General features: G+C 33.6%; 1 long non-coding RNA gene across 2 annotated transcripts in view; it reads left to right on the plus strand.

Annotated features, from left to right (window-relative positions):
- Positions 1–5,170, plus strand: part of LOC110607310 — a 30,043-nt gene extending 24,873 nt beyond the window's left edge. The window contains exon 6 of one of the 2 annotated variants that reach the window (XR_006352377.1): positions 4,719–5,170. This is a non-coding gene — a long non-coding RNA (uncharacterized LOC110607310). The remainder of the gene's footprint in view (positions 1–4,718) is intronic. The other variant, XR_006352380.1, reaches the window with a different exon arrangement.
- Positions 5,171–15,350: the final 10,180 nt, after the last annotated feature.

Below are 15,350 nucleotides of genomic sequence, written 5' to 3' on the forward strand. Positions count from 1 at the left end.
ATATAGGGCATATAAGGGGGATATGGGACAAAACTAGAGTACTCCGACATACCTTCCATCAGATACTCTGGGTAGCCAAAACCTGAGGTCTGAGCGCCTCCCTGCGACTCTCCCATACCTTCCTTAAAGCTGCCTATACCTATGCTGTCATCTTGAGACCGGTCAATCTCCATAGCCTGCCTCCTGTCCTCTGATCTTTCTCCCCTAGCTGTTCCTCTTCTGCTCTCGTCGACAGACCGTCTAGGGTCTATTGACGTACCTTCCCTGCTAGATCTCTGAGACCTTGCCCTTGGCAATGCAGGAGGACGAGCAGTTGGTCTCTCACTTTCTGGTGGGACTCCAGTCAATCGAGCTGATCGACGAGTTCCTCTCATCGTTACTCTGAAAACACAACATATCATATAGCACTTAGCATAGAAACATCACATATCAATAAGGCACATGCATAACTCATGGCATAAAACAGATAGGACTCAATACCCTATCCTAGTGGACATGATTTCCTATTGTACTTGACCACTTCTAACCTTTATGAGCCCGACACTTTCTCTCTAGGTCCGATCATGTGCACCTAGGGCTCTGATACCAATCTGTAATGACCCCAAAATGGACCGTCACCGGCGCTAGGATTCAGGTCGGCTTAAGGCCGCCAGAACCCGTAGCAAGCCTGCTATACTCTCTGTGTACCTGTAATACTCATACATGATCATACATTTTCTGTGAAAATAAAAACTCTTTTCTGAACCAAGGCTTAACCTGTGCATGCACTATCTCTGTACTCTGTACTCTGTACTCTGTACTCTGTACTCTGTACCCCTGACTAGAGCTTGCTCTAGATGGGTAACTCATACCTGTTAAGCCTGGTTTTTCACATACAGAAACATATATACATATACAGATCATGTTTACCACAAACATCACTAAGTCAAGCACATTTCTAACTTTATACACATCTATGTCATATTACATGTCCACTCTACGCTATTACAACTCCTCTTCCTGTACTCTGTTGGACTGTCCCTGTACACTGTACACTGAACCTGCAAAACTGGTGTTAAGGGAGTGGGATGAGCTCTATAGCCCAGTGAGTAGAACAGTAAAAGAGTCATTAACACATGCTCTGATGGAATGCATCATATCACAGACAATCCACATCAAAGGTAAACCTGTCACCACATAGTCCCAGTAACTCTGTGCCAGGGCATAGAATCGAGCACCTGGTCTTCCTGTCATATATGTATATGTGTATATAACACCTCTGTACTTACCATTGCCAGGGCGTAGTCAAAGGCTCCTAGACTTTACTATATACCTGCCAGGGCGAAGGCAAAGGCTCCTGGACTTCTCTATACCTGCCAGGGCATAGTCAAAGGCTCCTGGACTTCCTGTCTGTTACTATTGGATCATTCAGCATTTACCCACATCAACAATGTACTATGCAATGCAACATATTCGTGGCTACTAATGCAATCAACCTATTGCAGAATCATGATGCATGAGATATGCTAAAACATTCCATTGGTCAATTAAAAGAATTAAGTTTAGTTCCACTCACCTCTGGCTATCTGGACTGACTGACTCTGCAGGCTCTGTAAACTCTGGAGCAGTACTCACTGCTGCTCTCTCTGGTTCCTCTGGTCTGTATAGGTACAGATAAACGCAAATGAGGGACCAAACTAGCTTATGAACAACTCTATTTAACTCCCCACAAAGCCCTTCACACTCACTCTAAAACTCATGCAAAGAATGAAAAAGAAAAGCTGGACAGAACACTTTCGGCGGCAGGTTCAGCGGCCGAAAGTCCTCTCCAGAGATGAAACTCAAGCACCTTCGGCGGCCGAACTTCCACTTTCGGCTGCCGAACCCTTTCGGGGGCAAGTTTCGGAGGCCAAAAGGCACTCCAGAGAGGAAAGTCTCTAACCTTCGGCGGCACCTTCGGCGGCCGAACTTCCCTCCAGAGCCGAAAGTCCAAAAGCTCGAGGGCAAGCTGGGGCAGCCGAAGCCACCTCCTCACACCTACTCAGGGGTTCGGCGGCCGAATGTACCTTCGGCTGCCGAACCTGAGTTCATCAGCAGGGCAAAAACTTGCCCTGCCTTTCGCCAAATGCACCAAACTCCTCTCCAACTTCACACCTCACTTCCTCAACTTGCATACACCTAAGTATATGCTCCAAGGGGTCAAAAACTACCTAAAACCCCAATAACACAAATCACATACCATAAAAACAAGCTGTACATACAAAATCATCAAAAACTCACAAAAACCCTATTCATGCAACTCTCTCCATAAACCCCATAAAACCTTCAGAAAACATAAAAACAAGCTCAGGATCTTCACTTACCTCGTGAAAACAAGTAGATGAATGATCCTAACGTAGAGGTTTGGAGCAACTTGCCTTCAAACTCTCCAAACTTCACAACTTTGAGTTTTTAGCTTTAAAACCTTCAAATACCATAAAAACTAATCAAAGCTTTGCATGATTTCATGAAAACATGAAAGAATACTCACAAAGGACAGAGTTTCACCTCAGCAAGTGAAAGAAACGGTGTTCTGCCGCTTCAACCGACTGAGGGCCATTTATAGGTGGCTGGCCAGACCACCTTCGGCGGCCACACGTGAAACCGAAAGCCATGCATGTTCGGCGGCCGAACCTCAACTTCGGCGGCCGAACCTGGCTTTTCTGCCTTGGTTCATTTCACTCAAAAACTCATTTCCTTATGCTTAAAACTTTATGAACATCTCAAAACAGTTTAGAAAAACATAACGCTAACCCTTCTAGAGCATTCCGACATCCCGGACTCCACCGGAAGGTAGCATTCCGATGCCGGACTCCAGCCGGGTATTACAAACGTGGCGACCCGACCTCGCGCGCGACTGAACCAGCGGACGCTCCATCATCGCCGGTCACGCGTCCCTCCATCTAGCGAAGCCTGCGCAACCTTCATCGCCGGATGCAGCGCCCCCTTCACCAATCGCGATGTCTTCGCCGCCGATTACTAGCCCAGCCACGCCTTCTTTGCCAAATCGCGAGTCCAGCCTCACCGATTGCCACCTCCTCGATGCCTCCACCGCCGCCTCCACCGCCATCCACTTCCTCGCCGGATGCAACCACACGCCAGCATTTGCAGATGATATGAGTTATGATGATGAGGAGGTGAAACTTGAGATCCTGAAGCAACTCCAAGACCGAAAAATGCAACTCAACCACCACCGACTTGAGTTCTATGGACTTACTCCTCAGGGAAGTTTTCTTCAACTTACTTTTATTTTATTCTGTGGACTTCCCGTTAATTGATTTTTTTTTCCACATTGAGGACAATGTGAGGAGTAAGTGTGGGGGAGATGTGGTATGGTATGGAAATTGAAGGTTTTTTTTTGTGATTGATGAGATTGGTTGATGATTGATGAACATTATGAAATTTTTGGAAATTTTTATTTTTATTTTTATTTTTATTTTCTGCCATTTTTCTTTGATTTTTTGGTGTTTGAGTTAGAGGATTGCCCAAACCTATAAACACTTGATCTGTTTTTATGATTCTCAGCAGTTTCTCAGCACTTGCACTTTAAATTGTTTCTCATATTTAATTTTTATGATTTCTAGTATTGACATCATTTTGTTCAAAAAAATAAATAAATAAAAAAAATTACAGCTCCTTACTTGCCATAAGAAATTGATATGTCATTTATCATAGAATACAAGTTCTTATGCCATTTGTATGCTAGCTTAAATAGAATAAATTTATCATTGTTTATTTTGTTAGTTTTATTTTTAAGACTTGTTTTGAAAACTCATGATGTATGGTCCTTATTTAAATAGTTGGGTAATGAATGCATGTTCTTTTAAATGAGTTGTTGCCCTTTGTTGAGAATGAATTAAATGATATTTTCTAGACAAAATGTTTATGTGGAAATTAAGGGGTGTCATCAAAGAAAAATAAGAAAAAAATAAAAATAAAAATCAGAAATAAATGCACTCCTATGACCCACTCCTCTAGTTGCTTGATCAATTGATTACCAACCCGATGGTCCAAGTAATACGGTACTTGGTGCCCCCTTAAGGTGATTCCGTATGGAGAAATTGGTGTTTGGAAGAGTATCACCCCTTTTTGGGTTGTTTAAAAAACTCGCCCATACCTTTTTATTAGGTAACTATGAGTGGAGCTAGTAGCCACCTGAGCTGAATAGCTTGGGGCGAGTGGCTCAGTAACCATTTGTTTCACGTTCACTTTATCAGTTTCAGGCAAGATATAGTAGAAAGTGTAAATAATAAATAATAAACCCTCAAATCTTTAAATTTGATTGGTCTAGTCAAGAGTTCTAAAATTCTATTATTTCAAAAGGGCAGTCTAATATTATATGACATTCTAATTTTTTATGCTTGAAATTGAATTGAGGATCAACTTTATGCCTTAAGAAACAAGTTTTAAATATGAAACTTGTTGAAGTAAACTTTGGTGAATGAAGCTATTTCTGCTATCATCCTGTTGCATGACAATTTGGTTTTTTGCTTTGGACAAATTAAATTTCAGGTTGGTTGAGGACAGGGCTCAATTTTATTGTTCATTTTAATTTATGTGTTTGAGGACAAGTAAAGGTGCAAGTGTGGAGGAATCTGATGAGTTCCAAAAATTCACAATTTTTTCCTCATTTAATTCCTTGATTTTACTCTAATTTTGATATAAATATTTAATTTTAATTTAAATTTGATTTTGGACAGGTTTGTGAGCAGAAGTTGAGAAAAGGAAGAAAAAATGTTGAATTAAAGGATTTTTTATACTGGGAGGCTACAACCTTTACCAAACCTGTAACCCGAGGCGATGGGGAGATAAGATAGATTTTGTGCAAAGATAAGATCAGTTTCAAGTGGAGTCAAATTGAATCAAACTCAATCAGATGAGGATAAAGATCATATTAAGATGGAGATAAGATGAGGATAGAGATACGATAAGAATAATATATTTTATTTTAAATTTTATCTTTTTGTGCCTATATAAAGGCTCATAACATTCAACCTGGAGAATCATATTCTACCTGTCACTCTCATTTCCTCTCTTGTTGCCCCTCACCTTTTTCTCCATCTTCTTTTCTTTTTCTTATTCTTTTGCTTAGTTGTTATAATTTTATTATGGCCATGAGTAGCTAAACATTTATTTTCAGTTGAAGGTTAAATTAACTTGAGGTTTGTTCAAGTTGTGAGTTTATGCACTACAACTCTCTTTATCTTATTTTTATTTTCTATTAATTTCTGAATTCGAGGAACACCACCTCCATTGTTGTTTTCTTGAGAATTCAAAGGGTCCATTGAATCTCTTGGGAAGATAACATATTGCTAATTAATCTAATTAAATCTGTAATTGTTTAATTGGGTTAATAATAAGTAGCAATTAATATATTAATTTATAATAAGAAATTAGTAGATTTGATTTAAATAAAACGAGTATTTTTATTGATCAAGTTTGAGTTCTTCTCTCTTAATGCAGTTGACTAATTAAATCTACACGTGTGTTGGGGTTGTTAGTTAACTATGAATTAATTTAAGCGCGAAGAGGATTAATTTATTCATAAGGAAAAATTGGTGTGATCCGCGTGTTTGAACACTATAACCAAACAATAGATAATAATATGAAATATTTTTTTTCTAACCAATGATCAACTGCAAAATACCTCAATTTGATTACCTTCAGCTGAAAGTTTTTTTTTTTGTTTCTTCAATTTCAATTGCATTATTTATTAATTTTCTTTTAAGTTTATTTTTTTGGCTTGCCCAAGGCAAAATTACTTTCATCAAAAAACTCTCTTCTTCTCACTTTTTGTATTAAACTACTTTTCCATTCCAAATTGGTCATCTAAATTAAACAGAATTAAGCTCTCTGTGGGATCGATAATCAATTACCCTATCTACAAGTTCTTATCAATTAAGAAAAGGAAAGTAAATTTTAAATTGACGGATTCGGCACCCGTCAGGTTTGCTCCTACTTTATATTTTGTATCTAATTTTTGTATAAGAACTTTGTATATTAATTTTAGTTTTATAGTTGTGTCGCTTTTCCAATCTGTTACTTTTATCACTCTTTTCTTAAACTTTAATTTTTCTACTTTACACACCTTGGTAGGAAAAAAACAATAGAACATTTATTCTGTAACCATTTCTACTTTTATATTCATCGATAAAAATAACACCTAAAAGAGGATTAAATTTTATTCAGCGAGTCATTTGCTAAGAATGTTAATTTGCATAGCAAACAACAACGCTCATTTGCTAAGAATAATTTCATGCATACTACTGATTATACTTTCTTATATACTTTACATTTTTTTTTAAATGGCAAATATCAAAATAAACATTAGTATTGAAATCGATGATTCCCTTAGAGGTATAGATTTTAATTAGTCATTAAATTTTAACAAATCACTTAATTCACATTATAACCAAATTTTTAAAAGTAAGTTATTACGCTGGAGAAATGCCTTGATCCGCTGCATTATCCATTAACAGCGCAAGCACAAGTAGAAAACATTGATATTGCAACCAAATATCTACATCTACATTATTTGTGATGGATTATATCGATGGAGATTTAATAGATATCCTTGTAAGAATTGATTCAACTATGGCAAATATTAATGGAAAGGAAATTCTTTCTACTGATTGTGATTCAAATGCACCGTGTGTCTACACTGATTGGTCCACTACTGGTCTAAAATGAGTGAGTGCATCTCCTTATTATTTTTATTTTTTTAATTTCTTTTGTAATTTTTTTCCTTTTTAATAGGGCACAATTGTCAGCGGCTTGATATTGGACACCCACAACATGTTTGTGTGCATTACGGAGCTTCATTTTGAGAGGTTGAGCGCTTAAATAATAATTTTAGAAATAAGGAATTAGTTTATCCTCTTTGTTATAAGAAAGGAAGAATTAAGTTACCATTACTATAGATCCTCCTTCGTATTTGGCCGACTTTATGAATCCGCAATCAAGTCCAACAAATGGAAAGTTTAAGGAGAACATTCATCTATATAATTCGTTGTTTGCTTTTACCTATATGGGCGAAAAAATAGATCATGATATTAATAAAACTAATGGCCCCTATGTTTTTAAAATAAGTGGTCAATTTATCATGCTATTGGATCTTTATTGCATGTTAAACCGAAAAAACTGAGATTTGCTCAGTTATATGTATATGATACTGAGAATGAGCTACAAAATAGATTATCGTTGTTTTCTGATTATTCTCCTCTTGACCAAAACATAGTTCAAAATATGTTCAATTCTAATAATGCAGTAGTCAAGTCATTTAGAATGGCAAGGGATAGATTTTCTGAGAGTAATTTATTGTATATTAAGTTGAAGTTAAGTGGTAAATGGTCTAGTGACAACTCATAATATGTAAGACCAATTCCTTTCAAAATTATCGAATTAGTTGTTGAAGACTTTGGTATGTACGATAAAAATCGTGACATCTTAGTTGAACACAGGGACGGAAAATTAAAAAGAATAAATATATTGTACCCTAGCTTAATGTCTATGCAATATCTTATTTTATTCCCATATGGAAAAGATGAATATAGAGTGGACATTGAATATGTTAGTGTCGGTTCTACAAAATGAACAAAGAGCTCATATGTAACTATGCAATAATATCATGCTTACCGATTGCAGCAAAGGTCATTGGAGGCAACTACATTATTTGAATATAGGTCAATTATTCCAACAATTTGTTGTCGATGCATTTGTATGTGTGGTGTAACGACTCGAAAACCGGACCGCTACCGGCACTAGGATTCAGATCAACTTAAGGTCGCCGGAACCCGTAGTAAGCCTACTATACATCCTGTGTACCTGATAAAATCCCATACATGATCATACATTTTCATAAAAAATAAAAATTAAACTTTTCATATACTAAGCTCGACCTGTGCATGCATCATAAACTGTATACATAAAACCCACACTAGAGCCCTCATCAAATGCTTTAGTATGGTAAACATCACATGCCTCAAGCTTGGTTCAACATAACTTATCATAAAAACTTTTCCATATAATCATGTTCATAGGGATTTACAAAAACATAAACTAGGGCAAAGCACAAAACTAAACCATTACATAGTACATGTCCACTACTAAACTATTACATAAGATTATACCAGCCTCTAGCCGACTTTCCGAGCTATCTCTGATCCTGCAAGCCTGGGGTTAGGGGAAAGGGATAAGCTACAAGAGCCTAGTGAATAGAACATAAAAATAGTTTAATAAACATGTGCTCTCATTAAATGCATCACAACACAAATAATACACATCAAGGATGGACTTGTCACCAGTAACCCTCTACATATCCAAATAATGCTCGGCCCTCGACGGAGCTCCTCAGGACTTCCTCTTAAACATAACATAACATATCCAACTGTGTCAGGGGCGTAGAATGGGCCTCGACCTGGACTTTCTCTTACATCGTGCCAGGGGCGTAGAATGGGCCTCGACCTGAACTTTCGTATCATATCATATCATATCGAGGGCTAGTGGGTCATCCAATATCCATCCACATTAACAGTAAATTATGCAATGCATCATATTCGTGAATTCTAATGCAACAGCCTATTACATAACATGGGATTCATGATGCATGTACATGCTTAAAAGTTTGATTACTTTAAAAATAATAGATCAATTTAGTTCTACTCACCTCTGGCTGACGCTCGACTGACAAAGACGCAGCTGGCTCACTGAAGGCCTCTACGGTCTCTCTAGTCCGATCCTACACAGGTGGACTCAAATGAAGAACCAACACAACTATTACAAGACTCTAAACATCTCCCCAAAAACCCTCTAAAACATCACAAAACATGCATAAGAAACAAGCAAAGGAAGGCTGGGTAGGGGACTTTTGGCGGTAGGTTCGGCGGCCGAAGATCTACACAGATCCGAAAGACAGCAACCTTTGGGGGCAGTTTCGGCGGCCTAAACCCCCCACAGATTCGAAAGTTCATTCTTTCGAGGGCAGGTTAGGAGGTCAAAGACTGCCTCCACAGGCATGTTTGACGGCCGAACTTTGTTTCGGCGGCCGAACCTGGGTTCTCCAGAATGGCAGAACCCGATTCTGCCTCAAGATCACAGCTACCCAACTCTCCAAAAACTCAAAATCAAACCCTCAAAACATGCATACACACTCATCAAGCATAAGGGGCATAAAACTAGTCTAAACCCTAAAGAAACAACAACTAAAACATCACATAAGCATACATTGAACAAAAACCCAACTCAAAGCCTGATCTAACCATATCATGCATTATAAACCCTTAAACCTCTTAAAACTTACTTAAAACATAATCAAAAGCAAGGATCCACACTTACCTGTTGAAGATCTAAGGTAGATGTAGCTCAAACTTGGAGATGAGGAGGAAAACGGTCTCCGGAGGTCTCCAAGCTTTAAAACTTTGGATTCAAGCTTAAAACTTCAAAAATAAACGAAAGCTCATGAAAATTTGAAAAGCTCATGAAAATTTGAAGGAAAACATAAAATCATCAAAGGGAGGGCAAGAACTCACCTTTGCCCAAAAATAGAGAGAGAAAACTCTCCCATTTTCAGATTGGAGGCCTCTTATAGGTGGCTGGCCAGACCACCTTCGGGGGCCGAAAGAGCTCCCGCAGCAGCACCATGTTCGGCAGCCGAACCTGGGCTTGCCCCTCAAAACATTTTTTGTTTCATTTTAAAACTTTAACTCAAAACCAATCAATAAAATCATAAAAAAAAAAAAACATTTTGTAAAAACATATTTTACCCTACTAAGAGGTTCCGGTATCCGAGATTTCGGATTCCAATGGGGATTCCGCCGGAAAGTTGGAATTCCGACACTGGAGTCTAGCCGGGTATTACATGTGGAAGAAGAACGTCTAGATTTTATTCGACATAATCAATAGTAGTTCCAATCTAAAATTTATTTTGAAATTAAGGAGGCATTTCTTAGAGGAGATTATGATGGAAACAATATTGGTAAGTCTGCTATTTTACCTTCGACTTACATAGGAGGTCCTAGATATATGTTATAATATTACCATAATGCGATGGCTATATGTAAATTTTAGACATTCAGATTTATTTATTATTTTTATATGTAATCCTATTTGGATCGAAATAAAATGCATGTTAAGTAAGATTTTTTGCCAACATCCAGAAGTTAGATCTCATATTGTTACTTGAGTTTTGAGGCTAAACTTGATTGTTTAGTGATTGATATAAAAAATATAGCTATTTTGGTCATATCGTAGCTATTTTATATACAATTGAATTTCAAAAACGAGGTTTACTACATGTGTATTGTTTAGTTTGATTAGAAAAAGATAATAAAATTAAAACGTCTGTAGAGCTCGATTCCATTATATATGCTGAATTACCATGTCAAAAATATGATCGTATTGGTTTTGATATAGTTTCTAACTTTATGATTCATGGACCATGCAGTGAAATGAACCAACGTTCTCCGTGTATGTATAAAGGTGGTTGTTCCAAATTTTATCCCAAAAAATTTGCACCTGAGACAATAATTGATAAAAACATATTTACAATATATAGATGAAGAAATACTAGATCATTTGTAGAGAAGAAAGGTCATAAAATAAATAACAGGTTCGTTGTTCCATATAATATAAATTTAATTGTTAAGTATGTAGTACATATAAATGTTGAATTGTATCGTATTACTACTTTGCTTAAATATTTATTTTAATATATTAACAAAGGATATGATAGAATAAGACAGTTATACAAACTAATAATGAAAATGCTGCAGAGAAATCTTCCACTTAAGTTACATATGAAATTAAAAATTATTTAGATTGTCGGTATATTTTGCCTTGCGAAACTGTATAGAGATTATTCAAATTTTCAATTCACTATAGAGAGCCAGCTGTTGAACATTTATTTGTTCATTTACCTCTTAAATTTACAATTTTTTAATAGACAAAATCAAAACTTAAAACCTATTGTTAATACACCAGATTTAAAAAGAAAAACTATGTTAACGTAATAGATGTATGCTAATTCTATATTTGAAAATGCTAGATTATTAACTTATATTTAATTTCCATTGTAATGGGTATGGAATTGAAAAGATAAAATTTGGACTAGACTAAAACAAGGACGTTGTACAATAGAATGCCTTATGTCCATCCAAATGCAAATGAGTTTTATTATTTGAGAATATTATTGAATGTTATGAAAGGGGCAACAAATTTTGATGAAATAAAAAAAGTGAATGGTATTGTTCATCTAACATATCAGATGCATTACAAGAGGCTACACTTTAAACTACTTCATTTCAGTTGAGACATCTATTTGTAACTATAATTATTTTCTATGAAGTTTCTCTTTGGAGATTTTTTTATGACGACATTAAATATAGTATAAAAAATTTGTTAGGCATTCCTAAAAGCATGATTTCATAAAGACATTTGAAAAATCATGTTCTATTTGAATTAGAAAAATATTTTAATAAAAATTTAACTTCATTATCAGATTATGACTTACCGCAACTAGACCCTTTTTTATTTCCTAATATTAATAATAGACTTTTACTTGAAGAACTAAATTATGATACAGAGAAATTGAAAATTGATCACGATCGAATGATTGCTACTCTTAATTTAGAACAAAAGACAATCTAATATGACGTTTGGGCATCTGTAAATAATAATGATGGCCAACTTTTTTTTGTTTATGGTAATAAAGGGACTAGAAAAAATATACTTATATGAATAATTCTATCATGGCTTATATCAGAAGGGCGTATTGTTTTAATAGTCGCTTCTTTAGGTATTTTCGCTTCGCTTTTATTTGAAGGTCGTACAGCACACTCAAAATTTTAAAATTCCTATAGAAATAGATGAAAACTCAACATGTGATATCAAAAAATGCACTCAATTGGCTACACTTATAAGAGAAATTTTCCTTATAATATGGGATGAAGCATCTATGAGCCATATACATCGTTTTGAAGTTGTTGATAAATCATTAAGAGATATCTTAGCAAATGATTCGATTGAAAATGACAAACCCCTTTGGTGGAAAAATTGTATTGTTTGGTGGAGATTTTAGACAAATATTGAATGTAGTTGTTAATAGAACTAAAGAAGACACTTTGAATGCATCAATAACTAAATCTCATCTTTGGAAATATTTTAAAATTCATCAACTGAAAATAAACATGCGCCTTTCAGAAGAAAATTTTATTATGAATATAAATGGTTGTATGCAAAATTTAGCTACTTGGATTTTATCTATTGGAGATGATATAGCTAAAACTGTTAGTATGCCTTATATAAATGATGAAAATAATTGAATAAAAATACAAGAAGAATTGCTAATTAAAAATGATGGTGATCCTTTTACCGACATTATTTATGCAGTTTATCCGAACTTCTCGAAAAAGTATGGTGATCCTTTGTATTTAAAATAGAGAACAATCGTTACGCCAAAAAAATGAAATAGCATATGAAATTAATTAAAAAATGCTTTCCATGGTGTCATTTGAAGAAAAAACTTATTATAGTTTTGATTCTATTTGTAAAACATCAGCTAACTTAGATGGGCTAGAAATTTTGTATTCTGATGAATTTTTAAATACTTTAGAATTTAATTGTTTTCCTCAGCATGAATTAAATTTAAAAATTAATGCTCCGATAATGTTGCTTAGAAATTTAAACTCTAGTATAAGCCTGTGTAATGGAACTAGATTAATAATTACTGATTTAAGAAGTCGTGTTATTACAGTTATAATTATTACAGGTTCATTTGCATATAATAAAGTTTACATTTCAAAAATAATTTTATCAATAACTAATAGAAAATGGCCATTTATATTGAGGAGAAGATAATTCCCTATTAAAGTTTATTATTGTATGGCTATTAATAAAAACCAAGGTCAAATTTTAAATTAAGTTGGCATTTTTTAAATGAAAATATGTTTTATCATGGTCAATTACATATTGCTTTATCTAGAATAACTTCAAAAAAAGAAATCAAAATAAGATTACCATGTGACTTTGCTAAGGAAAAAAGTATAAATAATATTTATGCAAAAAACATTATATACAAAGAAATTTTTGATGAGTTATTTACTTCTTTTCCATAATAGCTAACATTTTTTTCTTTTGATCACAGAATAATGTCATAAGTATTGTTAACTCCCATCAATCAAAACAACAAAAATATTCGAATTAAAATAAGAATCGCAAGAACATAGGACTTTTATAGCCCCTATACTTATTTGTTCAATTTTGATCTTCTAATGATTGATGAAAAGATATGAACTTAAAAACATTTTCTTTTTTACTCATTATCTCATTACGTTATATAATGTTTAACTTTTACAAGGCGACACAATGCAAGGATTCGTCAAAAAGCAAAACATTGATATTTTTAAACCTTTGCTAGCTAAAGGCAATGCGATGCGTATTACATATTTGGTTTTGTTGTGTTGTCGTCTCAAAGAAATTATAAACTTACCCATCATCTTTTCCGCATAAAATTGATGCGAAATGCATCCATTAAGAAAATAGACTCAGTTAAAACGATCATACCATTTGATCGATTTACTTTTTTAGAATTTGAAAAAATTGGTAAAGTATGTGATAATGATACATTTCTAATAGGTTTAATCTACTGTTTAGTTTATCAATGAATAATAAACTCATCATTTTTTTTATTATTTTTAAAAATAAATTGTGAATACTTATTTATTTCATGTAAATAGATATTTTTAGAAAAATTATTTTTATTGTACATATCCAAACCATTCGCATAGATAGTAAGATCGGTTGAAAAAGAGAGATTAAACTAAAGAATGCAAAGTATAATAATAAAATTATTTAATATTTTCTTACTATTTTATCATCTTTACTTTACTTTTACATTTTGCTTTTTATATAGACAAGAAAAGATGAGTGTTACGCTGTAGGAAAAAATTGGAATTGATTTCCTAGCATCCGAGGTTTTTGAAGAGGAGCAAAATGGTTCTATCATTGCAGCATTCATTGCGATGTCAGTTAAATCTTTTAGATGTATTTAAAAATTTTAATTGCATTTAAATATCTAGAAACTTCTTATAAAATTAATAAATTATTCTTTTTTTTTTGTAGATGATGTTAATATTAATAGCACTTTATCCACAAAAATTCACATTTATCCTAAATCACAGAAGTGGTTGATTTCATAAAAAAGTAATACATCAAATTAGTGTGCTATTATATGGATATATGTTATTCAAATTTTTATTGAATATATTTTTTTTTATGATTTTTCATTGTAGCCTACCTAAAAATATAACAAAGATTGAAAAAGCATGAGCAATTGAAGAACCTCCAATTAATATAGAAGCAGAGAAAAATGCTAATAGAAGAACTATTGAAGAATTGCTTTCATTAAATATTCATACTGAGAAGGTATTTATATATTTTTATTTTCTATCCTTTTAAAAATAATTTGAATATTGATTAATTTATTTTATAAAAAGGTATTAAGTTCACATGCAAGGAACAATAAAAAATATAGATCCAACAACTAGTTAGTGGTATAAAGTCTGTCCTTATTGCAAGAGTAGCACAAAGAATTATATTGATACTATTTGGTGTAACAATAAATGTGAGATGTTGAAGCAATCTCAATGCCTTAGTATTTTATTTTCACTGATTATAGTTTTTTTAAGTTAAAAAAATAATTAAAAATGTTACTTATGTATTCGTTACTATGTAGGTATAAACTAAGTATTGTTGTTTAAGATACAACGAGAATTGCTACATTTATTATATTTGGAAGGCTTGCTATAGATCTCATTGGAGTTCCTGCATCTACATTAATTAATAGCATAAGCAACAGAGCATCAATTTTATCAATTGTGACAAAATATATAATACTGAGAAAATATTTCAAATCGTTTTGAGCTACCGAGTAAAAAGCACCTCTGAAATTATTTTTAGAGTAACTCAAATTTTTTTACTCATGATGATGCATCAATCAGCTTTTAGTCAGTGGTTACTCATTCTCAGTCTTAGAGTCTTGTTTTTGTTCAAACCCATTCCTAAAAAAAAAAAAAAAAAATTGAAAGAACATATTCATAAAATGTTAGACATGTTTGATATTGAAGATTCTATGTAACATCCCAAAAATAAATTAAAAATAAATAAATAAATGAAAAAGAAGAATTAAAAAGAAAAGAGAAAAGAAAAGAAAAGAAGAAAAGAAAAGAAAAAAAAAATTAATTTTTAATTTAAAGCCAAGTGGCACAACCAAAAAAAAAAAATAATAATAAATAAAATAAAATAAAACAAAAAAAAAAGAAAAGAAAAGAAAGAAAGAA

This window comes from Manihot esculenta, chromosome 10, assembly GCF_001659605.2.
Source record: "Manihot esculenta cultivar AM560-2 chromosome 10, M.esculenta_v8, whole genome shotgun sequence".
In the NCBI taxonomy this organism is placed as follows: domain Eukaryota; kingdom Viridiplantae; phylum Streptophyta; class Magnoliopsida; order Malpighiales; family Euphorbiaceae; genus Manihot; species Manihot esculenta.